The sequence below is a fragment of the Symphalangus syndactylus genome, chromosome 1, assembly GCF_028878055.3.
Source record: "Symphalangus syndactylus isolate Jambi chromosome 1, NHGRI_mSymSyn1-v2.1_pri, whole genome shotgun sequence".
NCBI lineage: Eukaryota > Metazoa > Chordata > Mammalia > Primates > Hylobatidae > Symphalangus > Symphalangus syndactylus.
The window spans coordinates 82,678,628-82,705,358 of NC_072423.2; the positions used below are offsets into that span (position 1 = coordinate 82,678,628).

Sequence of the window (26,731 nt, forward strand, 5' to 3'; positions counted from 1 at the left end):
TCTGATTTAGCCACATAGCCTGAAGTTTTCCAAACTTGAAAAATTATTTTTTCAAAGTTATAGAATTTATTAGAATTTGTACTTCAAAAAATAGCTAATTTTTAAATGAATTTTTAATAATCTAGATGCTTAAAAAATTCTATGCTACCACAAAATTTCAAAGTTATGCAGCTTTCTCACAGAGTTTGGCAAAGTAGGATGAATTGAATTTTTCTGTCTTTATAGATGAAGAAAACGAGAAATCAGGGGTTACTTACTTGACCGAAGTTTTGCCACAAGCAAGAGAACTAGAATTTAGACCTAATTTTTAAGCTATTGTTCTTCTTTAATCTTATTTTGTTCCAAGTTTTTGATGCCTTCATCAAATATTACTGAAAAGAAACATGTTCAGGTTTTATGATGTTGTTCAGAGATCTCTGAGAGAGATGATACCTCATTATTATATTTTGATATATAACACGATGACTTTCTTTTCTTTCATGGTACAAAGAACATGATTTAACCATAAAATTCTAACAAGTGTTTTGCTTTTAAAGCCTGAAATCTAAAAATGTATACTGTTCTTAGTTATTTAGTGATCATAATCACACCTAATTGTTTATGTCCTAAACATTAGAAATATAGGGATACACAACTTTGATGAAGAAAAAAAGTAAATTTTTTTTTTATTCTAAGAAGACCTTTTAAATATTCTCCATTAAAAGTTTTGAATTTATTGTCAAAATTTCTCAAAGAACAAATAGGAGGATTAAAAATGTTTTGGCCAAAGATATTTAATTAGCAAGAAATAAGAGTTCAAAAATAAATTATTTATTGAGGTTAATTTCATATTCATGAGAATAGTTTCCAAAAGCATATTTCCTGAAAACATGCAACTAGATATAAGACAGGCTTTTGGTCTTTAAATGCTACAAGAATAATAAAAAGTAAAAATGGCCTTCAGTTTCATATATAATTGGATATGTTTTCCTCCAGAATTGGCATTTCAGCTGAAGAGAATGTGTGCTTCAAACTTGGAAATAAATAATGCATTTGCTTATTTGATTAAAGATTGCACAGTGAATTTCATAAAGATATTATAGTCTTGTAATGTAATATAAACTCAATCTTCTACTTACAAACAACTTTAAGACAGAATTTAGGAGGAATGTCCTTTGGAAAATTATCTTTCCTTCCCCCACAGATGATTCAAATAAACAATACATACTGTTTGGAACATTTCATTTTATCTGGAACTAACCCTCTGTTGGCATGTCTTCTTCATCACTGAAAATGTAAGAAAGCACAGGCTCATCATGAAAATGCTGAGTATCCACATCTCACACAACTTAAAAATCATAATGAGTTACAGGTTTGATTGTCAAGAATTGCCCTGTGCTTCAAAAATGTGCTTGCTTCTTATGAAGCAATATAAACCTTGTTTTTAATCTTGCGAACTGTATATTCTATTGCATATGTCTATTAAAGAGCGAATTATGAGTGAACAATAAATGTCTTTCCTGAAAAGGTGCATTTTCTGTTGCACTTAGACTTGAAGGTGGTGTAGAAGGTACTTGGCCAAAATTGGGGCAAAGAATCGTTCCTGTGAAGAAGCAACAGTGAGAGTCTGGTTATCCGGTGAAGAAGCAACAGTGAGAGTCTGGTTATCTACATATAAAAGAATAAAACTGGACCCTTATCTTAGACTGTACACAAAACCAACTCAAGGTGGATTAAAGGCCTACGTGTTAGACCTGAAAGTGTAAAATTCCCAGAAGAAAACACAGAGAAAACAACTCCTTGATATGGGCCTTGACAATGGTTTTTTGGCTATCACACCAAAAGCTCAGGCAACAAAAGCAAAAATAAACAAGTGAGACTGCATCAAAATGCAGTGCATAAAAAGCTTCTGCACAGCAAACACTCAACAAAATGAAAAGACAGCCTGCAGAATGGGAGAGAATATTTACAAACTGTATGTCAGAAAGGGGTTGACATGTGAAATAAAAATCTCACACAACTCAATGTCAAAAAACAATCCGACTGATAAATAGCCAAAGTATCTGAATAGACGTTATTTAAAAAAGACATACGAAGGGCAACAAGTGTACGAAAAGGTGCTCAACATCATTAATCAGAAAAATGTTAATCAAAAAAATATATCATTTCACAACTGTTAGGATGGTTATTATATAAAAAAGAGAGAAGTGTGATGAGGGTGTGGAAAAAGGAAACCCATGTTCACTGCTGGTGGGAATGTAAACTGATACATCCATTTTGGGAAATGGTATGAGGGTTCCTCAAAAATTTAAAACAGAGTTACTGTATGACTCCACAATCCCCCTGCTGGGTATACACCAAAAGGAACTGAAATCAGTGTATGAAAGATACATCTGTATTCCCATGTTTATTGCAGTATAGTTCACAATAGCCAAGCTATGAAAACAATTGGATAAACAAATTATGATATATAGTTATAATATATATTATAATCTTATATACTCTGTAATAATAATATAAATATTATGCATATAGTATTCAATCTTAAAGATTAAAATTGCCATTTTTGATGATATGGATGAACCTGGATGGCATTATGCTAAGTGAAACAAAACCAGACATGGAAAGAAAAATGCTTCATGATCTCACTTCTATGTGCTATCTAAAAACAAGCCAAGTATACAGAAACAGTAGAACGGTGGTCATCAGGGATAAGGATTAAGAGGAAACGAAAAAAAGCAGATCAAAGGGTACAAACTGGCAGTCATGTAGGATGAGTAAGTTGTATCTAACCTATAGTATGATACCAATAGTTAATAATATTGTATTCTATACTGAAAATTTTCTAAAAGTATATTTTTTAGGTGCTCTTGCCAATCACATAAAAATAAAACTATGAAAGGTGATGGATATGTTAATTGGCTTGATTGTAGTAATAATTTCATGGCATATATGTATGTCTTAAATATGTACCATGAAAATAAGTAAATAAACTAAAATGTAGGTTATCAAAACTTAACAATTTATACACTAAAAATTTCAAAACTTGAAAAAATAACTCAATGGGAGAGATTTACAATTACTTCGATCCTATTAGAGCGGCAATGACGGAAGATAAGTAGAGGAAGGAGACAACCTGATACATGTAGACTCATCAGCAAAGCCTGAGGGACAGTAATAACATCCATAGCGTTGACAGCCAAACCATCAAAAACTTTGCTGTGAATATATTATTTTTGCAACATATGAAACACAAACAACAGCAAATCTTGATTCAGGCATCTATTGTCCTAATTAACTGCCTCTCTGATCATGTATGCATGTGTCACCTTGATCGCAACCATTTCCGAAAACAACGAAACAAAAATAAACTATTGTAAATTAAAAAAATAAATTATCACGTGAAGTTTATATTTGAAGTTATTTTTCAGGAAAACTTCTGGACACTGAAGATACTTACAGTCAATATTACCTCAAGGCAATTATGGCACCCTAACTACTGTTTTTAGTAATATCTGCTTCCAAATACTCTTAGAAATGGGCAACTTGATAAGGTGATCCCTGAAAATCTCTGCCATCTTGATTGTGTTAACTGTGTTTATTTAAAGAGGCTAAAAAGAAGGTTGGTTTTTAATGCATGGTAACTATGCATTAAAAACAAAATTATATATGAAAAATGAAATTATAATGAAAAATGCAAGATTACTCCATGCCTTCTAACATTATTCTTCCTACTTGGGTACCTTTTTGCCATCAGAACAAATTATTAGGATAAATAAATGTGTAAGGGCCATACATACCTACTAAATCTGAGTGCCATGAATTTGTTTGTAATTTTATGTTATTTTAGTTATTGTAGTTATTGTAGTATGTGGTTATAACACTTTTTGTGTTAATATATAGTAATCCTAGAGACACCTAGGATTATTTTAAAAGTTGAGTCAGTTGTCTCCAGTTATAGAAAACTGACTTACACACTTTTAGTAGTGAAGTCAAAATATCTGAACTGAGTTCACTTCTGCACAAAGGAAAACTCTGCAAGTAACTGAAATTTTCTCAAGACTGGCATATAGACAATTTAAAAAAAGTCCTGGGATATGAACTATCTAAAATTGGCAGCATATACTGGCATGTTCCTCATCCAGCTGACAGTCATTTCAGCTTGAGATACTTACAAAAAAGTGAAAAAAGATAGCTTAATAGTTCCAAGTTTAAATAGTTATATTGGTATACTCCTTAAAAGAAAAATCAGCACCTTATCGTGGAGTAAAAATTTTACTTATGATTTCTTCACTTTTCTCCCATCAACTCAACAGCCAGAAAATAAAACATATTAATAAATACACATGCAGACACACACATTGTGGAAATCAAAGACCTGGGTCTATGTGTAGCAGTGTGTTGATAAACTATCTGTAGAGACCGGAGGTCAAATTAATTGTATATATGAAAATTATACAAGTCTAGAGACTCAAGAAGATATACAGATAAAAGTTACTACATAAGAAAACACAGATTTCTCTATTTTTCCACAACAGAAATTGTAGAGTGGAATAGTGATTTTAAATGTAGCTTCTGTTATCATTTGGGGGAATAGAAAAGTGAGGGCAACAGAGATCAGAATATAGGCACTAATACTTGAATGCCTGTTATATGTAGCTATTGTGCTTTGACAGTTTTACATAACTTTCTTATTTAACCAACACACAACATTATGAGATTGATGTTTCTATGACTATTTTTCTGTATGAGAAAACGCAGGTTCTGACTTGACGTCATTCATACCATATTGGGTGGCTGAGGCAGGATTCAAATGCAAACATGGCAGCACCACAGTCTGTATTTTATTAATCATACAACCACAGTATCCAGCTAATTATAAAGTCTGTATGGAAGCCCAGAAAAATAGGCCAGCATTAAATTGAAAACAGCATTAAAGAGAAAACTATTGATCTAAAAACATTTAGTTTTACAACTTTTAATTTACCATAATTGTGGTTGCTACTGTGACTATTTTATAGGGAAACCATGCACAAATTAATTCACGATACATTCATGTTTTTTTGCATATGTCTCTTTAAAAAAAAAGTTATTTAGGCAAAGTGCTAAAGAGAAGTTACTTCACCTTGCTGACACTGTGTCTTACGGTTTTACTCAACACATTTGAGTCATTACTTCTTTAGCTTAACAGGATTGCTTAATTGCCTAGTCATGGAATGAATGATTTGGCTACTTCTATAGGTGTATTAATAAAGCCTTATTTGTATAATAGTCAAGTTAAGATGAACATGCTTGTGACCTCTTGCAGAAATAATGAAGATTCTGCCATTTAAATAGCAATAAAATGTAAAGATGTAATTACCAGCTCTTCATTATCTTATGGAATCTCAAGATAAACTCACTTTATTTCAATGTCAAAAGACATTACAGTCCTTTTCAAACTACCATTTAATTAGATAGATTAAGATACTTTAATACTTTAATTTCATTCCTTGTTACTGTATATTTCACGATAAGAATGCAGGGATACATATTAGAGTTCTGGGAAATTGAAACTTGTGTAACTTACCAGTTAATTCTAAAATCTATTAATTATGTGCTTTGCTTATCTTTCTTCCTTGGTAAAATAGGGATTTTCAAAGATATTTTCATGTTGTCTAAAGCATCTGCATCTCATATGCAAATATACAAAATATATAAAATATTAACAGAATTATGCCAAATATATACAAAATAAAAATATACAAAATATTAATTTAGCAGAAAAAAAAAACTGTTGCATGAAGATAAAGTACAGGATGAGTAGCTGAGTTTGAATGACCAAGAGACTCACAAAAAGATGGGTATGCACAGTTATACTAATCACAAAGGACAAAGATCCCTGTGCACGTGCACGTCACACATATCTGAATAGCTCATATACAATATTGACCACACATTTAACAATTCAATGAATGGTAACTAGAGAACAAGACAAATACGTCCATTCCTAAAGAAACAGTAATCAGTCACTAAAGTGCAAAATACCCAGCCTATATAAACTTGTAGCAGTAGGCCTCTTCATATCCATATCTGCAACACAGAGTTAGAAATGTTTGGATTTAAACAGTAGTGAAAATATTACTGCATTTCAGAAAGGTATGGCCTCAACAGTATGGAGTTTGAATTTTAGAAAAATATATTTCTAACTAGGTTAAAGCTTGGGTGAAAATTTCAATTCCTTAAGATAAGCAAGAATTAGGGAGTGCTGATGAGGTAAGTATAGATGAAAAATAAATTAGCAGGCTAGTCCAAATGTAGTGGTGTTCAAAACTAATTAATCACAACCAGTTACAGATTTCTTGTTTTCTTTTCCACTCGCACTTAGCCTTAAAAATAAACAGAAAAAATAAATAAAATAAATAAATAAGTAAATTGACAGTTGGATAACAGTACGACTTGCTGAAACCACTATTCTGGGAAACAGATACCTATAATGGGAATACTTAGGAATATTTGTCATGAAAAATTCATGCATAAATGGTGGCAAAATATAAACTTTGAGATTATGTGTACAATATAAATAAATGTAACAATAGGCAACAAAATGGTGTTTTCTATATATTTCATGATAAGAATGCAGGGATATATATTAGAGTTCTGGGAAATTGAAACTCGTGTAACTTACTAGTTAATTCTAAAATCTATTAAATCATGTGCTTTGCTTATCTTTCTTCCTTCGTAAAATAGGGATGTTCAAACATATTTTCATGTTGTCTAAGGCATCTGCATCTAATATACAAATATGCAAAATATATAAAATATTAACAGAATTATACCAAATATATACAAAATAAAAATATAAAAAATATTAATTTAGCAGAAAAAAACTGTCACATGAAAATAAGGTACAGGATGGTACTTTATCTTATGGTTTTTTTGTGAACCATAGTCAGAAAAATCAAGGGATCAAAAATAATAGAACAAAATATACCCATTGCCTTAGGGAAATCGGTAAATGAGAATTATATTTTTAAAGGAACTATATAAAAGCTTTATGTAAATACCACAACCATATTTCTTGTTCCCACACATTCCAATCAATTCATTAGATTGTTTTACACATTCTGCAAAAATATTCTAATGCAGGCAGAGAATTTGAAATGTAAAAATTATCATACTGTCTCCTATATTTAGAGCTCAGCTACGCATCTTATATGTTAAAATGCTACTTCTGTGTGACACACTCTTACACCTACTGAGGAAAAAAATTGCTTTGTATTAACAAAGTGAATTATCTCTCTTGAGTAACATGAGTAACTTGGTCAATAGTTACTTACCGTGTGTTAGTTATGGGCTGAACTGTGCTCCCCTCTCTCCAAATTCATATGGTGAAATTCTAAAGCCTAGTATTTCTGAAAGTAACCATATTTGGATGTTTTAAATAAGAATTCAGTTAAAATGAGGCCCTCAGGGTGGGTCCTAATCCAACAAAACTGATGTCCATATAAAATAAAATTTGGAAAGGGGTAAAAATCAGCTACATGCATGCACAGAATTACAACGGCATGAAGGCAGACACCTACAAGCCAAGAAGAGTGGCCTAAAACAGATCATTCCATCATGGTCCTCAGAGGAGCACTTTGACCTTGGATTTACAGCCTCTAGAACTGTGAGAAAACAAATATCTGTTGTTTAAGCCACCCAGTCTGTGCGTGTGTGCATGTGTTTAAGTGCCACCTTAGAAAACAGACATAATGGACTTTTTAAAGCCAGCACCCAACTACGTCAGCATCATTTTCAGATGTTTATTTTATTTTATCAAGTATTATAATGATAATTTAAAAAAACAGTTTCGTGAGGTGGTTCACACTTTTAATCCCAGCACTTTGGGAGGCAAAGGTGGGAGGATCACTTGAGGTTGGAAGTTCAAGACCAGCCAGAGCAACATAATGAAAGCTAAGATCTACAATTGTTTTTCTTTAATAAAAAATAAAGCTGGGTGTGGTGGCACACACCTGTAGTTCTAGCTACTTGGGGGCTGAGTTGGGAGGACTGCTTGAGCCCAGGAAATCAAGAGTACAGTGAGCCATAATTGCACCACTGCACTCCACCCTGGGTGACAGAGTGAGACCCTAAATAAAAATAGACAAAAACAATTTCAAAACTTAAGACTAAAAGAAACTCAGAAAACTGTCAATTACATTTTGTTCTGATTTTTCTATTTTATATAGTATGATGAAATGTTACATCAACTTGCCATTTTTAAAAATAAAAATCAGATGGATTTAGCTGGGCACGATACCAACTGTATTGAGAATTTCTAATGTGTTCAGATGAGAGACCTGAACGAAGGAGACAGATTTAGAAGGAATGATGATTAATCAGATCAGTCATTCAAATAATCTACCTACTAGTAAAGTTAGACAAACAAACAAATGGCAACAACAACAACAACAAAACCCTACCCATCATCTATAGAGAAAAATCATAGTCTCCCACTTGAAATAACACATCTGTCTGGCAGCTTCAATAAAAGGATGCATATTTTCACACAGCACAAAAGAATTATTTTTATATTTGGAAAACAACTGCTGCAGAACTATGAATAGAAAAAAATACAGACTGTAGAGAACAAAATAAGACAAGCTTCCATCAAGAAGGAAACATAAAATATAATAACTTGAAATACCAGATATACACTATATTTGGAGTCCAAGCTTTTAGTGTTGACTCCAGCCCAGTTATATCGGAGGCAAAGATAACTTGAAATAACAGATATACACAATATTGAGAGTTCAAGCTTTTTAGTGTTGACTCCAGCCCAGTTATATTGGAGGCAAAGAAACAAAGATTTGCAAAGGATTCCTGAATTATCCAAAGTTAAACGCGTTATATCTAACCAAGCCAGATCTAGAACACCTTATTGGTCGTATTCTTTCCATTGACTATGTCTAATTCCTCTTAAAGTTTTTCCCCTTTAAATATAAATCCTACACACATTACAACTTTGGTAACATAAACAGAACAAGACACTTATTCCTTCTTTCAGCACTTTGGATTTGCTATCTCATTGTGTTCTGACTATCATTGTTTCTGATGAAAAGTCAGGTGTTAATCACAAAGTCGTTTCCTTGTATGGATGAGTTCTTTTCCTTTTGTTTCAAGATTAACTCCCTTCACATTTTATTTAATCCAGAATTATTAGAAACTTCTCTAATTTTGAGACTCAAGGTCACTCATCAGATCACCACAAAATTTCAAAATGTACATTCTAAGTGCTTGTAAACTATCAATATACTACTTTAATGTCTTCTTTTATTAATACAAGGTCATGGTTTGGAATATTTGGGAAAGGAATATAAGTCAGAGCAAGAGCATCCTAGATTAGTGATTGCTACATATTAATCAATCAATGTTTTTGTGACAAATAATAAATTACTTGTAGTATTTTTGCTGACATATTTCTTTCCCTACTTTCAAGATTCACACAGAAATATACCTTAAATAATATAGTTTGATTCTCTTGAAAAAAATTTTCTTTCTCCTCAATCTTTCTCAATATTTTTAATACAATATTTTTGGTTTCTATATGCATCAAAAAGTTTCAATTTGGTGAGATAGCATAAAAAAATCTATTTAGAGGATCAGTTTGGAAGTCAGATGTGCAAAATGTTTCTTATCTGCTCTGTTCTCTTTTCATTATCTTCTCCCTGACCCAACCCCAAACATTATAAAGAATGCTAAACCCTTTATAAAGAATTTTACCAGAATCAATATTAAAATTGAGTGAGCTGTTTATTACTTAGAAGTAATTCTCAAACTTTAACCTGTAATCTCATGTATTTACAGTGGAGCATAGTATTTAGAAGAAACCTGGCTCAATTATACGTCACTCACTCCTTAGCAATGTATCAGAGTTGGGCAAGTTACCCAACCTCTGCTAATAACAATCTATTAATCTGTAAAAATACATATAAATATATCCACGAAGTATTCTTAAGGTTAAATGAAATAACTTATATAAAAGTAAATCACTTAGTGTAATGTTGAATATATTATATGTTCTAGCTTGAATTACTACTACTAATGAAAAACTACATTTTGAAATTTTTGAAGCTGAGATCAATAAAAAAAATAGTGCCGTTCTCCAACTTTTTCTAGGTAGTTTGCTAGAAATAAGAAAGTAAAATAGACTAGGGCCGAGTTTCTGGATTTAAGGATCAGAAATCATCTGCTGTGTTTATTATGAACCCTTTATATCCCTTCAGTTCTTCCTATAAATTTTTACAAAGAACTTACTGAATAAAGAGTTAAAACACCTGAAATTAACAAAATCTTCTCTACAATGTCTCCATTATTTCAAAAAAGAAAAGAATAATAATTTTGTCAATGATAGTTAAGTACATGTCAGTCACTAACACTATAGCATATACCTTCATATTCCTATTTCTAATATTTCCAATACCTTCATATTTACATTTCTCATTCATATTTGAACCCAACTCTGTAATTTAGGAAGTTCTCTTTTTTCTTTTAGAAATTAAGGCATAAAGTGTCAGGTGACTTGCACAAGATTGCACCACTAGTAAATTTAAAAATATAGTTTACTTGCCTACTGTCTTAGTGATATAGTTTACTTGCCTACTGTTTTAGTGAATTATTGATCATGCACAATTCTTTTTGAAAACAGAAAATCATTTAGCATACCACATTTCAAGATCCATTGGTAAAAGCCATCTTATTAGCTTAATCAACAAAAATGTCTAGAAAATTTGAGCTTTTATTAGCTGATAAAATATTAGAAGTTATATATATATATATATATATATAATGAAGCCACCCCTATAATCTTTATAAAATTATTTGGGAAAGGAGGGAGGGGATGAAATAAAAATAAGCTTCCAGCACATCCAGCCTTAAACATTAAGTTAAATTGCTATCTGTCCTGCTTCCTCATAATTGTTTATTAGGTACAGCCCCACAATCATTTATATCCTGTCACAAGATTATAGTTAAACTTAACTACTCATAGATAACAACTTGAGCATTGTGAAATGTTAAGTTTTCTCTCTGAGGTACTCTTTCAGATCCTACATACCAGTGAAACTACTGACATCAGCTCCTCCGAAGGGCTCCAGGAGAAGCTGACTCACTAAAGGGCGAAGTTTCCACATCCTGGTGATTTAATCCCCCTAACCCAAACCAGCCAGTGACCCCAATTATCCAGCACGTGGTCCTCTACAATCCCTTCACCCCAACCAAGTACTCTCTGGAAAGACAGATTTGAGGGTGCTCACATCTCCTCACTCAGCTGTCCTGCAATCATTAAACTCCTTCTTTACTGCAAACTCTGTTTATCAATTTATCAGACTGTGACTGCACAGCAGTCAGAGCATACAAACACGTGAGTCCTGTATCATTTATAAATGTTTAACTTTTATATATATTTAACTTCTATACACATAATTGACTATTTTGTATATTACTATTAGTAGGTAATAATAATATTTATATTTCCTCCATAGGTAGCTTCTGGGGCATTTCTGCCAGGTAAATTTTATTCTTTAATGACAAAGACTAAAGTAAGTAACTTTAAAATATTATTGAGAATTTTTTTCTATTGATGGGACACTGAATTTGTAGGTAGAAATAAAAACCTAGCTTTTAACTAAACTTAATTTTAAACACAATTCAAAATATAAATATAAAATTAAGAATTTTTAAAATTAAACTTAGTTTTAGAAACTCACATAAGCAAGTGTAATACTGAAGAGCAAAGAAACTATGGTCTACAAAAAAAATTATAAGTAATTCATGAAATCTAAGGGCTAATTTGTGAAGTAAATTTGGAGGATATTTTATGCTGTAGCTCCATCCTAGAGACCGAGAGAATCGCTCTAGGAAAACCTGCTCAACTCTTTTTAACCAGAAATTCTTTCTTTCTCCAGAAATCCCTTTCAGGTAATGCCTAATAATATCTCACTGAACATGTATTGGAAATCGTAGTTTTATATCATGCTGCTATAAAGACACATGCACACGTATGTTTATTGCGGCACTATTCACAATAGCAAAGAGTTGGAACCAACCCAAATGTCCAACAACAATAGACTGGATTAAGAAAATGTGGCACATATACACCATGGAATACTATGCAGCCATAAAAAATGATGAGTTCGTGTCCTTTGTAGGGACATGGATGAAACTGGAAAACATCATTCTCAGTAAACTATCGCAAGGACAAAAAACCAAACACCGCATGTTCTCACTCACAGGTGGGAATTGAACAATGGGAACACATGGACACAGGAAGGGGAACATCACACTCCGGGGTCTGTTGTGGGGTGGGGGGAGGGGGGAGGGACAGCATTGGGAGATATACCTAGTGCTAAATGACGAGTTAATGAGTGCAGAAAATCAACATGGCACATGGATACATATGTAACAAACCTGCACATTGTGCACATGTACCCTAAAACCTAAAGTATAATAAAAAAAATTTTTAATTAAATAATTCAGTGAAAATATATTAATTGTAAAGATAAATTTTAACACATATGGGAATACTAGACTTACGGTGCTCATCAACCCAAAATGCTACAAAATTACATGGAATGGTTCGTTTGGCAAAAATAAATATCACCACTACCACCAAAAACCTAGGTTTCAAAAAGAAATACAAGAAGCATTCCAAAATGTTAAAAATTTTTCATTTGTCTACTTTCTAAATGCTCTTTAAAATACTTGTCATCATAATTCTGAAGTTTAAAAGTAAAGAAATAGTTCTCCTAGTTAATATACTGCCTTAAAGTTACTCTGGCTCACAAACAGAACAAATCAAAGCATGACTTGACAGCCGTCAAATTACAGGAAATTGAAGCTAAATGAAATTGGACACCTCACCTCATCTAAACTCCTTACTTTATAAGAGGAAAAGCCTCACAAAATGTTGAGGTCATTTAACATAAAGTCATCAGGCGAGTTAGAGATAATCTGAGAACATCGCTTTTTTTCTCTTTGTTACTATTCTCTCATGAAAACAGGTCTACTAATGATAGAAGAATTTGTAATGAAGATGCACATATATCATTGCGTTTCTGCTTAGGGTTGTTCAATATTTTCCCATTGATAATATATAAAATCCTACCTACTTTGACCTCCTATCATTGCCTTTCTGCTTAGGGTTGTTCAATATTTTCCCATTGATAATATATAAAACCCTACCTACTTTGACCTCCTCTCCTACCATTTCCTTGCTATCTCCTAGAACTTCATTCTTGACTCCAAAGCTGCACCCTCCTGCATCAGTTTCTTTTGTTTGAAATCTTCGGCCCTTCATAAATTTCATCCACCAAACTCCTATTTATCCTTTAACTCCCTATTATTTTTTCTTACAGTGCCACATTTTCCTTCATTAGCACATATCCAACTTAAAGTTATATAGTTTGAGTTTTTGCTTGACTTTCTGTTTCTCCATTAAAGCATAAGCTCCACAAAAGCAAGTATCATGTCTGATTTAACAGGGTATATTCTATTCTTATAAGAGTGCTGCCACGTAAGTGTCAATGAATGTTTGTGAAATAAATGAAGGATTAAAGGAGTGACTGAACAAATAAAAATAAGTTCTCTGTGTGTATTGTATGGTGAATAAGATTTTGAGTTTGGCCAAGGCAGTTAATCACATATTAACAACTCATTAGATACATAAGGTTTATAGCAATGAGGTACAAAATTGGTTCAACACCAAATTCTAAGATGAAACAAGGTTTGTGTTCAGAAATATAGTGTCACTTTTTCTAATATCAGCTGCCCTCCAACTATCAGCATGACACATGCAAACCATTGATACGTGTTTTTCTGTTTTTTTTTTTGTATTGAAGATTCCACATGAAGGAAAATTATTATATTTCTAATAGGAAGACCTGTTCTAAATGACAACAAATCTGAGGGTGAACACATTTGTTTAAAAGAGAGAGATTAAAAAGATGAGCCAAGATCGTGCCAGTGCACTCCAGCCTGGGCAAGAGAGTGATACTCTGCCTAAAAAAAAAAAGAGAAAATGTACCTGCATAATTTAGCATGTGTTTCTACCACTGAACACAGTGTGGGCAACATAGGAATATATATCAGGATGATGCAGATGAATAAATAATTCTGAATTATTTAATCGTCAGGATTTACAGCTAGGATTATTTTCAAAGGCCTATTGATATACAATGGAGATGGATGAGCATGTACTACCTGAGGGCAGAAGAAAATCTCAATGAAAAATAGGGAGTAGAAACCAGAAGACAACAAAGAGGATGGGAAGATAATTGCTTTTCCAAAGTAATACAAATGAACACACTGAAAAACAGGCATGGGTAAGTTCACTATGGTAAAATGTCCAAATATATACTGGGAAGCAAATGGAAAGTTTTATCTTGACTTTCGAGGTGAATAGAGATCTACAGGGATAAATAATATTTTATAACTGAGAAAAAACAGGTGAAAAAGGGGAGAAATGGCCGGGCGCAGTGGCTCACGGCTCTAATCCCAGCACTTCGGGAGGCCGAGGCGGGTGGATCACCTGACGTCGGGAGTTTGAGACCAGCCTGATCAACATGGAGAAACCCCGTCTCTACTAAAAACACGAAATTAGCTGGGCATGGTGGCGCATGCCTGTAATCCCAGCTACTAGGGAAGCTGAGTCAGGGGAATCGCTTGAACCTGGGAGGCAGAGGTTGTGGTGAGCCGAGATCGCATCACTGAACTCCAGCCTGGGCAACAAGAGTGAAACTCCATTTCAAAAAAAAGAAAAACGGGAGAAACTTGCCCAAAATCATTTGGTTAAAAAGTTGCATATTTAAAATGTGAACCAGCTGGGCATGTTGGCTCACACCTGTAATATCAGCACTTTGGGAGGCCGAGGCAGGCAGATCACCTGAGGTCAGGAGTTTGAGACCAGCCTGGCCAACATGGTGAAACCCCGTCTCTACTAAAAATACAAAAATTAACTGGGCGTGGTGGCACGTGCCTGTAATCCCAGCTACTTGGGAGGCTGAGGCAGGAGAATCATTTGAACCCGGGAGGCAGTGCTTGCAGTGAGCCGGGATCGCACCACTGCACTCCAGCCTGGGCGACAGAGTGAAATCCTGCCTCAAAAATAAATAAATAAAAGTGAACCAGTTTCTTTCTAACCTCCAAATGCACAATATTCCACGACACCAACCCTACACCAAAGAAATGTGTAGAAGTTTATAAAAATGGTTATTAACTGATTTTTTTTCAGCACCAGAATCAACTATCCTGACTCTAGCTTTAGAAACGTAAGTTAAAAAAAGAGGAAAATAACTTCGAAGGAAGTAATTCTTTGAAAGCCATTAGGACAATACAATGATTTGAGGGTCTTGTGCTTTTCCATGAAAAGGTGAGGCTAAGTCTGTTGTAGAGGGTGAAGGAGACACAGGAGTAAAAAATCTGCCAACACCGTGGCCTTTGGAAATAACTTGTAAGATCAAATGAAAATCGCAATCGAGACTGTCACTTTTTGATCAGATTGTTTTCAATCGATAATGAGTGCAGGCCCGCAAATGTGTATGGGTGTTATGTGGCATATCAAGGTACATTTCTGCAGAACATACTCAGTGCAATATGGCTTGTGGATTCAACATTCCTTTATATAATTGCACTCAACTAATGTATGCCTTGGAAAGCAAGTTCATCAAACATTATGTCTTAACAGACTTCTGAAAGAAAAACTGGAGTTCCTGGTGGCTCTTAAACAGTCTGCTGGTTATTTTATGGCATAGAGGAGAAAATCTACCCTGGAGAAATCTAGCCGAGCACATCCTCAGACTGATCACATTCACCTTCTCATCATGCTTCCAGTCTCAATTAAAAACAAAATAAAAAAGAGAATCATATATGAGTAATCTGTTCTGAATCATACAGGGATAATCCATGCTGAGATAATACTTATGCATCTGTCTTAGAACATGTCTAGAATATTTACTAGGAAGACTCACTATCAAAAGGGATTTTGGCATATGTGCATTAATTCAGCAAGCCTCATTTCTTCAATACCAAACATGTGCCAGACATTGTCCTAGGAAGAGAGGATTTAGAAAAAAAAAAAAAAGATATATTTACATGCAGTCCAGCCACAGAAAAAGATAAGTAAGTAATTAAATGCAGGAGTATACTATAGCTTCAAAGATAAAACTTATGAAGGTCTAGAAATTAGCACACATAGGATAAAACAGTCACTTCTACATAAGAGGAGGCGATTATCAAGAAGATTCACATAAGATTCAGTATCGAGCTAAGGTTAAAGAGAGAAGCAGTGTTCTTGGACCAAGTTTTCTGGGAGGTGGGAGAGTAAAAGAAGTCAGGGACCAAAGGCAGCTACAACAGAGAGCACTGAACGAGCAGCCTTGCAGGTCTGACCCAGACTGCCATCTGAGAAAATTACAGGCAGTTTGATTGGCTGGGGCACAGACCGTGAGGTGGGGCATGATGAGTGACAGCTGGAACCAGGCAAGGCTCATAAATGTCACACTAAGAAATTTTCACTGTTTTCTACCAGCCAATGGAAGAAACTGAAGAGCTTAAAGCAAGATAATGGCACATCACAAAACACATGGATTCGAGGTGGTAAGACAAAAAGAAGTTACTGTAGCAGAAACATTAGGAAGTAGACTTGTATAATTTAACCGCAAAATAAGTACTTTTCCTACCCCCACAACAACATTCCAACACACAGAACTAATGTGGGTTATTATTTCACACTGTTCCCTACTGAAACAACATACTTTCAACTTTATTCTTTGAGTTCTGAGCGTGCTTATCTGCAAAGATATATAACCTAGTCTCCACGTCTTATCATAGAAAATTAGTACAGGTGACTTGTCTATTTTCAAATGGGGAGAAAAATATAATAGAAATAGATGCATTTAGTCCTGCTGAGTTAACCAGCTAAGCTATATGAGGAGGAGGAGATTATATCAAAATTTTAAACTTTTAAAAGTAATTAAACATTATAACCACAAACGAACAGATATATATTTTTTTTTCCTTCAGGAAATACTTTAGAGAAAAATTAAAATCCATGCTCCTGCCTTACTCAAAGCAAAATGATATTGGGTACAGCTGTTCATTTCAAAGGCCACTGCACATCTCCCATAAAAGCAGTGTGCTACAGTGATAAAAACTGCCCACCAATGGTCATGCCTATGCCCGTTTTCTAAGGTCTTTGCCACCCTCCTGTCAAGAGGTGAAGTCTGTTTCCTTAACTCCTGAATCTGGGTTGCCCGTGTGGCTTGTTTTGATCAATGAAATGTCACAGAAATTATGTTCTAGGACTTTTGAGCTCAGGTCTTCAGTTTCTACTTTCCCTTTCGGAACTCAGCTCCGCATAAAGAATTCCAGAATCTCCTGTTAAGGAGGGTAACCACACAGAGAGATGGGAGGGTGACAGGCCACAGGCAGAAACACAATCTACATGGAAGAGACCCATGGCATTCCAGCCAACAGCAAGTACCAGGCCCCACGTGCGAATGAGGCCAATGGGTTCCACTAGCTCCAGCTGAGCTGTCCCAGCCAAAACCATGTCAATCATGGACGAGTTCTCGCTTCTTCATCCTGCCCATATTGCTGTCTCGTGTCATCATACCCAATAAAATGGCTGTGATTTGAAGTCATTAAGCTTTGGGGTGCCTTATTACATAGCAACATATAAATAATAATGAGTAGTAAAATGCTTATTGCTAACTTTTCTGTGTAAAATTCCAGTGGCAGACCATGATGCCATGTAGAAAATATCTGGCTCAATTCGTACAAAAATGGCACAGCTTGTGGGACTCAGAGGAAACACCACAGTAGCAGGCCCTATATGCACAGCAGGACACACAGGAAGCCAGTGTCCAAAGAGCTGAAGGTGACCCTGTGGCGTTTCAATATTCACACTAAGAAGCAAAAGCAATAGCACAGCATATCCTGGTCGGCGATGTGTGTGTGTGTGTATGTGTCAGAGCTGCATTAGACCAGACCACGTGGTAACATTGTCTAAAGAAAGAAATAGAAAATACATAGAAAGCTCTAAACTTGTTTTTCTTTAGAAGTTATGTCCCAACCATGATAAAAGTACTATTTTTTCCCGCTTGAGGAAACAAAGAAAAAACGACGATAACATTTTTACCCATTTTTTTTTTTTTTTTTGCTGTTATATCCATTTTATGATGCTTTGGAAGTACTATTTATTCTTACTTTTACAGCCAGTCAGAATGTGTTTGGGTTTCTCTTATTTCTGTCTTTTTAAAGCTTCAACATAAAAGTTCTTTAGTACATCACACCTTGCAATATTAAAAGAAAACACTATCTTGCCTAAATAAGCAGTATCGTATAATATCCAGTCGAAACTAACTTCAATGTGTATGATATGAATATTGCTTTCTGAAAACTTTACGGTCTGTTTGGACCACTTAATATGTAATTTTTAAACTAGGATGCCATAGTGTTTAAACAGTTTTCACATCAGAAATGTAAGAAGTGCTTCTCCTCAGCAAATGTAAAAGAACACAAATCACAACAAACTATCTCTCAGACCACAGTGCAATCAAATTAGAACTCAGGATTAAGAAACTCACTCAAAATTGCACAACTACATGGAAACTGAACAACCTGCTCCTGAATGACTACTGGAAAAACAACAAAATGAAGGCAGAAATAAAGATGTTCTTTGAAACCAATGAGAGAAAAGACACAACATACCAGAATTTCTGGGACACACTTAAAACAGTGTGTAGAGGGAAATTTATAGCACTAAATGCCCACAAGAGAAAGCAGGAAAGATCTAAAATCAACACCCTAAAATCACTATTAAAAGAACTAGAGAAGCAAGAGCAAACACATCCCAAAGCTAGCAGAAGTCAGGAAATAACTAAGATCAGAGCAGAACTGAAGGAAATAGAGACACAAAACACCCTTCAAAAAATCAATGAGTCCAGGAGCTGGTTTTTTGAAAAGATCAACAAAACTGATAGACCGCTAGCAAGACAAATAAAGAAGAAAAGAGAGAAGAATCAAATAGACGCAATAAAAAATGATAAAGGGGATATCACCACCGATCCCACAGAAATACAAACTACCATCAGAGAATACTATAAATGCCTCTATGCAAATAAATTAGAAAATCTAGAAGAAATGGATAAATTCCTGGACACATACACCCTCCCAAGACTAAACCAGAAAGATGCTGAATCCCTGAATAGACCAAAAACAGACTCTGAAATTGAGGCAATAATTAATAGCCTACCAACCAAAAAAGGTCCAGGATTCACAGCTGAATTCTACTAGAGGTACAAAGAGGAACTGGTACCATTCCTTCTGAAACTATTCCAAACAATAGGAAAAGAGGGAATCCTCCCTAACTCATTTTATGAGGCCACATTCATCCTGATACCAAAGCCTGTCAGAGACACAACAAAAAAAGAGAATTTTAGACCAATATCCCTGATGAACATCGATGCGAAAATCCTCAATAAAATACTGGCAAACCGAATCCAGCAGCATATCAAAAAGCTTATCCACCAAGATCAAGTTGGCTTCATCCCTGGGATGCAATGCTGGTTTAACATACGCAAATCAATAAATATAATCCATCACATAAACATAAACAGAACCAAAGACAAAAACCACATGATTATCTCTATAGATTTAGAAAAGACCCTTGACAAAATTCAACAGCGCTTCGTGCTAAAAACCCTCAATAAATTTGGTATTGATGGGACGTATCTCAAAATAATAAGAGCTATTTATGACAAACGCACAGCCAATGTCTTACTGAATGTGCAAAAACTGGAAGCATTCCCTTTGAAAACTGGCACAAGACAGGGATGCCCTCTCTCACCACTCCTATTCAACACAGTGCTGGAAGTTCTGGCCAGGGCAATCAGGCAAGAGAAATAAATAAAGAGAAATAAATATTCAATTAGGAAAAGAGAAAGTCAAATTGTCCCTGTTTGCAGACGACATGATTTATATTTAGAAAACCCCATCATCTCAGCCCAAAATCTCCTTAAGCTGATAAGTAACTTCAGCAAAGTCTCAGGATACAAAATCAATGTGCAAAAATCACAAGCATTCCTATACACCAGTAACAGAGAGCTAAATCATGAGTGAACTCCCATTCACAATTGCCACAAAGAGAATAAAATACCTAAGAATCCAATTCACAAGGGATGTGAAGGACCTCTTCAAGGAGAACTACAAACCACTGCTCAATGAAATAAAAGAGGATACAAACAAATGGAAGAACATTCCATGCTCATGGATAGGAAGAATCACTATTGTGAAAATGGCCATACTCCCCAAGGTAATTTATAGATTCAATGCCATCCCCATCAAGCTACCAATGACTTTCTTCACAGAATTGGAAAAAAACTACTTTAAAGTTCATCTGGAACCAAAAAAGAGCCTGTATTGCCAAGCCAATCCTAAGCAAAAACAACAAAGCTGGAGGCATCATGCTACCCGACTTCCAACTATACTACAAGGCTACAGTAACCAAAACAACATGGTACTGGTACCAAAACAGATACATAGATGAATGGAACAGAACAGAGGCCTCAGAAATACCGCCACACATCCAAAACCATCTGATCTTTGACAAACCTGACTAAAACAACAAATGGGGAAATGATTTCCTATTTAATAAATGGTGCTGGGAAAACTGGCTAGCCATATGTAGAATGCTGAGACTGGATCCCTTCCTTACATCTTATACAAAAATTAATTCAAGATGGATTAAAGACTTAAATGTTATATGTAAAACCATAAAAACCCAGAAGAAAACCTAGGCAATACCATTCAGGACATAGGCATGGGCAAGGACTTCATGACTAAAACACCAAAAGCAGTGGCAACAAAAGCCAAGATAGACAAATGGGATCTAATTAAACTAAAGAGCTTCTGCACAGCAAAAGAAACTACCATCAGAGTGAACAGGCAACCTACAGAATGGGAGGAACTTTTTGCAATCTACCCATCTGACAAAGGGCTAATATCCAGAATCAATGAAGACTTTAACAAATTTACAAGAAAAAATCGAACAGCCCCATCAAAACGTGGGCAAAGGATATGAACAGACACTTTTCAAAAGAAGACCTTTATTCAGCCAACACACACATGAAAAAAGGCTCATCATCACTGGTCATCAGAGAAATGCAAATCAAAATCACTATGAGATACCATCTCACACCAGTTAGAATGGCAATCATTAAAAAGTCAGGAAACAACAGGTGCTCGAGAGGATGTGGAGAAATAGGAAGGCTTTTACACTGTTGGTGGGACTGTAAAGTAGTTCAACCATTGTGGAAGACAGTGTGGTGATTCCTCAAGGATCTCAAACTAGAAATCCCATTTGACCCAGCAATTCCATTACTGGGTATATACCCAAAGGATTATAAATCATGCTACTATAAAGACATGCACACATATGTTTATTGTGGCACTATTCACAATAGCAAAGACTTGCAACCAACCCAAGTGTCCATCAATGATAGATTAGATTAAGAAAATGTGGCACATATACACCATGGAATACTATGCAGCTGTAAAAAAGGATGAGTTCATGTCCTTTGTAGGGACATGGATGAAGCTGGAAACCATCATTCTGAGCAAACTATCGCAAGGACAGAAAACCAAACACTGCATGTTCTCACTCACAGGTGGGAATTGAACAATGAGAACATTTGAACACTGGGTTGGGAATATCACACACCAGAGCCTGTCATGAGGTGGGGGGTTGGGGGAGGGATAGCATTAGGAGGAATACCTAAGGTAAATGAGGAGTTAATGGGTGCAGCACACCAACATGGCACATGTATACAAACCTGCACATTGTACACATGTACCCTAGAACTTAAAATATAATAATAATAATAAAGAAATGTAAGAAGTGCTAAATTACAGATTTTCAAATATTTAGGAGACATTAATATAATGCCATGTTTTTTCTGAACACTTATTAAGCACAGTTAACAAAAACAAATGGAAATGTTAAAGTTTTGTTAATATTCATGTTAACTCCCATTTTTATTTTAATTAATTTCTGGCTTGAAACCATTGGAAATTTGTTTTTAACGAACAGAATTAAATATATTAGGTCCTTGATAGAATTCTTTTCCTCCAAAGAACATCCCCATCCCCCACTTTTAGCTAACTGTCATAATGTGTTCTTTTTTTTCCAGATGCTTCTTGTTCCAGAACTGTATACACAAGTTGGATGACTAAACTGATATTTGCATAACAAGAAAAGTGGTCTTCAGACAATTTGGCAAATATGCTCATAGCATCATTGCCAGGAACTAGCCCCCAAAACAGGATCACAGCGGAGTTGGAACGCCAGTGATAGGGCTTTAATTCCAAGCACACAACCAGAGTCAGAGAACACATTCAAATATCCCAGGACTTTTTTTATGTAAAAATTTTTAATAATCATGGCATTTCCAATGCAAATTTAAAATCTAGTCAGTAGCTTATTTTATTAAGAGACTTCATGGTTTTGACAGGTAATGATCTTTGCTAGAAAGGTCCCCCTCCTCCTCCTCTTCCTTCCTAGGTCTATTCTTGATTCTGAAATTCACACCACTGGAATTTTATACCACACCACAGTTAAACATTTTTTTCTGAATTTTACTATATTGCATTTTCCTGAAGATTTCTTTAATGCATGCCCTAGTTCTTTGGAGATTTTCAATGCCTGTTTAACAGCTTTCCTTATTCATTGGCAACTTCCTTTAGAATCTAACAAGTCTCATGATCCTGGAGTTCTGTCAATTGTAGTAATTTTTTAATGTTTTTATCACACGGTTGGGAATATTTCTGTTACTTTTTACCCTCACTTAGAAGCTTAATATAACTACTAAAAATGTTATATAACTCTTATTAATGTCTTCATCTTTTGTCATTATGAGTGGCCTAGCCCCTCCATAGGCAATTTGAGCCTATGATTTTTCATGGAAGAGGGCCTAGTTTAGCTTCATGTATTATTATCCTCTCTCATATTTGCTCTATCAGTATATATTTGAATATGGTTGAATTCTATAGCATGTATTTTATTTCTTTCACACGTTTTATTGTGCTTAAGTTTGGATTTCTTCTCATCTGAGAAAGGATTGATTTTCTCATCTCAGTATATTTTTAATAAAATCATAACTAAGAAAGAACATTTCATCCATCTAAAAGCTAGCTTCCTTTCTTTTATTTTGTCTTGAAAAATACTACGCCCACACTTTTTGCCAATAGCCTAAGACACTTAGCCATACTAATCTAATCTATTGGCTCCTTGGCTTTGATTGATGGACTAACAAAAATAGGTTGCTTGATGTTTCCAGAAAAAGTATCTTACCCTCATCTGTCTAAAGTATTCCTAATATAGGATTGTCAGATTTAGCAAATAAAAATAGAGGATTTCTACTTATATTTCAATTTCATGTAAAAAACAAATAACCTTTTAGTATAAGAACATCTTAAATACTTAGAGGCTTATCTGAAGTTCACATTTAAATAGGTGTCCTGTAAGTTACCAGGCAATCCTGTCCTAAAGGAATAATATTCAAATCTCTCTTTAGCTTTTCCTCCAAATGGTGCTTAAAAATTTTCTTGGAAAATCATTAGTTTTATCTCCAGAAGCAAGACACTGTTGTCAGGAAAGCATGGGTTTCACTTTCTATTATTTTCATGTACTTGATTATTTATGATATTAGAACTGGGATGTCAGGAGTGGCCTTGCGCAGCAATCAATGGTGGCTGACCATTGGTTGCTCTTTAGGAAAAAGGGTCATAAGCCCCCTTTTGCTCACTTCCTTGCCCGTTGAAATTAACTTATTGATTTAAATTAAAAGCATTGCATGCCTACTCTACGATGAATATTGTGATGTCAAGAATCCCAAACAAGCAGCAAGATTCTGTCCACCAGAAATGTTAAGCATGTGTAAACCGGGGGCGGGCGACAGGGAGGTAGAAGAATATGCTCTTTGTATTGATTTTAGTACCTGAACTTATGTGCTTTAATTGAGTTATACTTACCTATAAATTGATGCTCCCATCATTGAAAACAGCTTATGCTGTTACAGAATACATTGCTTAAGTGTATGGATTTCTTTACAGTCAACAAAAGGGTAAAGGTGACATGAAGAAGAAAAAATACGCTAACTAAATGAAAATTGGGAGTCATAAAAATATTTTTATAGAACTGTAGAAATGATCTAAATCTCTTTTGGTGGGCTTTCTTTGCATCAGTACTACAAATGTTGGATTGTCCCAGCTCAGTCCTCAGACATCTCTGTAATCAGTATCTTGTAAGAGATCCCTGAAGAGGGGTTCTGGAGAGCCCTGGAAGGTTCTTGAGACCTCTCGAGGCAATCCAAAATGTCTTCCCCAAATGACTTGGCCCATCATTTCACTCAGATATCTATATAAAGTCTCCCCTTAGACAGATCTTCTCTGACAACCTATTAGAAAATAGCAGCCTCTGTTACTTCATCACCTTCCCCACTTCACATTTTGTATAGTTCCATTGCAACCTGAAATAAAATAAGTTAAACCAAAATATAAATAGCACATTTGTTTATATTGGGTTTCCCACACAAGCTCAAAGAATGTAAGAACATGTACTTTTGTTTATTACTTTATCCCCAACACATTCAATAGTACATACCATATTGCATGTCTACAGAAATCGTTCATAATTTTTTTGTACAATGAATGTATTTTACCTGATAGTTTTTCTTGGCAGTGAAAATATGCTTTTTCCTTACAGCTGCTCTTATTGAAAGACATTCCTCTTAAGTGAGTTTCCTCACTCCAGTAATTCAAGAAGAAAAAGTGTATATAGAGAAAAAGCATTAATAGTATTTTATAACTTATTCCTAAAAAAGAGTTGATTAAATTTTTATCATTAGTGCAGCAATGAAATTTCTTTTAAACTCTGAAAATGAGGGCACATTCAGTGCCTTATATTTTCAATGCCTTCTGTAGACCAAAAATAGATAAAAACAAGAATCAGTAGGAAAGTAATATTGTATAAACCAATCTCTAATAGAGTCACAATAAAACAAATTAATGTTTGAAATCATCACCATTAGGTCAAATCCATGTCTTGAGCTTCAAAATACTTCATTCATTCAACGGTTAATTGGTCACTGACTACTGTAGGCTGGGTACTGGGGAGCCAAAAGAGAAATTAATCACAGTCATCAATTTAAAAACCAAAAACTCTGTCAGCCAAGTGTATGCAACAGTTTTGCAGAATAAACACAGTGAGTTTGGTTTAAGACAAAGAGAAATTTAAGTTTCCAGAATATTGGGGAGAAAGTGTCTAATAGGACGGTGGAGTTCATGTAGAGATTCTGGACTGGAAATATGATTTGGCCACCATTAGCATAGGACTAGATGCCACTGAGGTGGCAGAGATCACTTAGAATAAATGGCAAACAAAAAAGAGGCCTTACTTCCTTGAGATTCTCGTGACTAGGAGCCAGACACTACAGAGCATGGAAAATATTTTGTAAGGTAGAGTTACCGAAGACGGCCTTTTTCTCCGAGATATGCTGACATGCTTAATGTGGGCTTTCTTTACAACAATGTGATCATTCCAACAACTACTAGTTCCACGATGTTTTTAGAGTTTACAAATGTATTACTATAGTGAGTTTTATTGTATCTGAGCCTCATGAGAGATTTACGATTATTCCTATTTTATGCAAAACTTCAGAAAGTTTAAATGAAGGTCACAAATAGATGATTGATACCTAATCCACAGCTCTTGGATGACCTATAGCGTCAATGTTTTCAATGAAGAGAAGGTGATTTTCACCCCGTCCTTCACTTCTAGTTTTCCTAATTTTTCTATATGACTTTATTGAAAGCTTCACTTCAAAATCAATCTCTCCTCTTCTCAAGCTATCTTTCTTAATAAGGATAATTGTTAGGAAGTTCCCACAGCTACCTAACATCCTCTAATTCCCAAGACCTTGTGAATGCTTCTGACTATTAATTTTGAAGGCATCCCAGAAATAGAGTTTCAGTTTGATTATAAAGAAAATAACATCTCGGATATTATTATATTTAAATATTTAGAATTATTTAAAATTAATTTTCTGCCAAAAAATTCTTGGAGGGAAATGAGAACAAGAGTTTATTTAAGAAGTAGTATTTTATTTTTTTTCTACAGATCGACTTACTAACACTGTGGTTCTCCATAGAAATAAATAAAATTCACATACATAAAAAACGGTAGAGAATACTAAATATGCCAAATAACGAATTCCTTTAAGCATACATATATATACACACATATTTATATACATATATATACGCACACACATATATATACATATATATACACACACACATATATACATATATATACACACACACCTACATATACATGTATATATACACACACACATACATATATATACTTTTATACCTGCCCAGAAAGGTAAGTTTGTCACTGCTTAGAGATTGCTGAAAGCAAAATGAAAGAGTTCCATCAAGTGGTCATATCACGACATAGCAGTTAGTATTTCACCAATACAAAGAGGAAAACAATTTCTCTGAAATCTAGTTCAGACATACATTTCCAACCGAGCTATGAAAATTTTATGCCATGCAACATTAAAAAACCGAATTAAATGCATTTTAAACATTACTACTAATTCATTTTCCAATTCATTTTTAAACTGCTAAGAAAATAGAAACTATGTAATTTTTATTTTTTGTCTTT

General features: G+C 34.6%; 1 long non-coding RNA gene across 1 annotated transcript in view; it reads right to left on the bottom strand.

Annotated features, from left to right (window-relative positions):
• Positions 1–1,180: 1,180 nt before the first annotated feature.
• Positions 1,181–26,731, bottom strand: part of LOC134732026 (uncharacterized) — a 104,531-nt gene continuing 78,980 nt past the window's right edge. Inside the window, exon 3 of the long non-coding RNA XR_010114870.1 lies at positions 1,181–1,266. This is a non-coding gene — a long non-coding RNA (uncharacterized lncRNA). The remainder of the gene's footprint in view (positions 1,267–26,731) is intronic.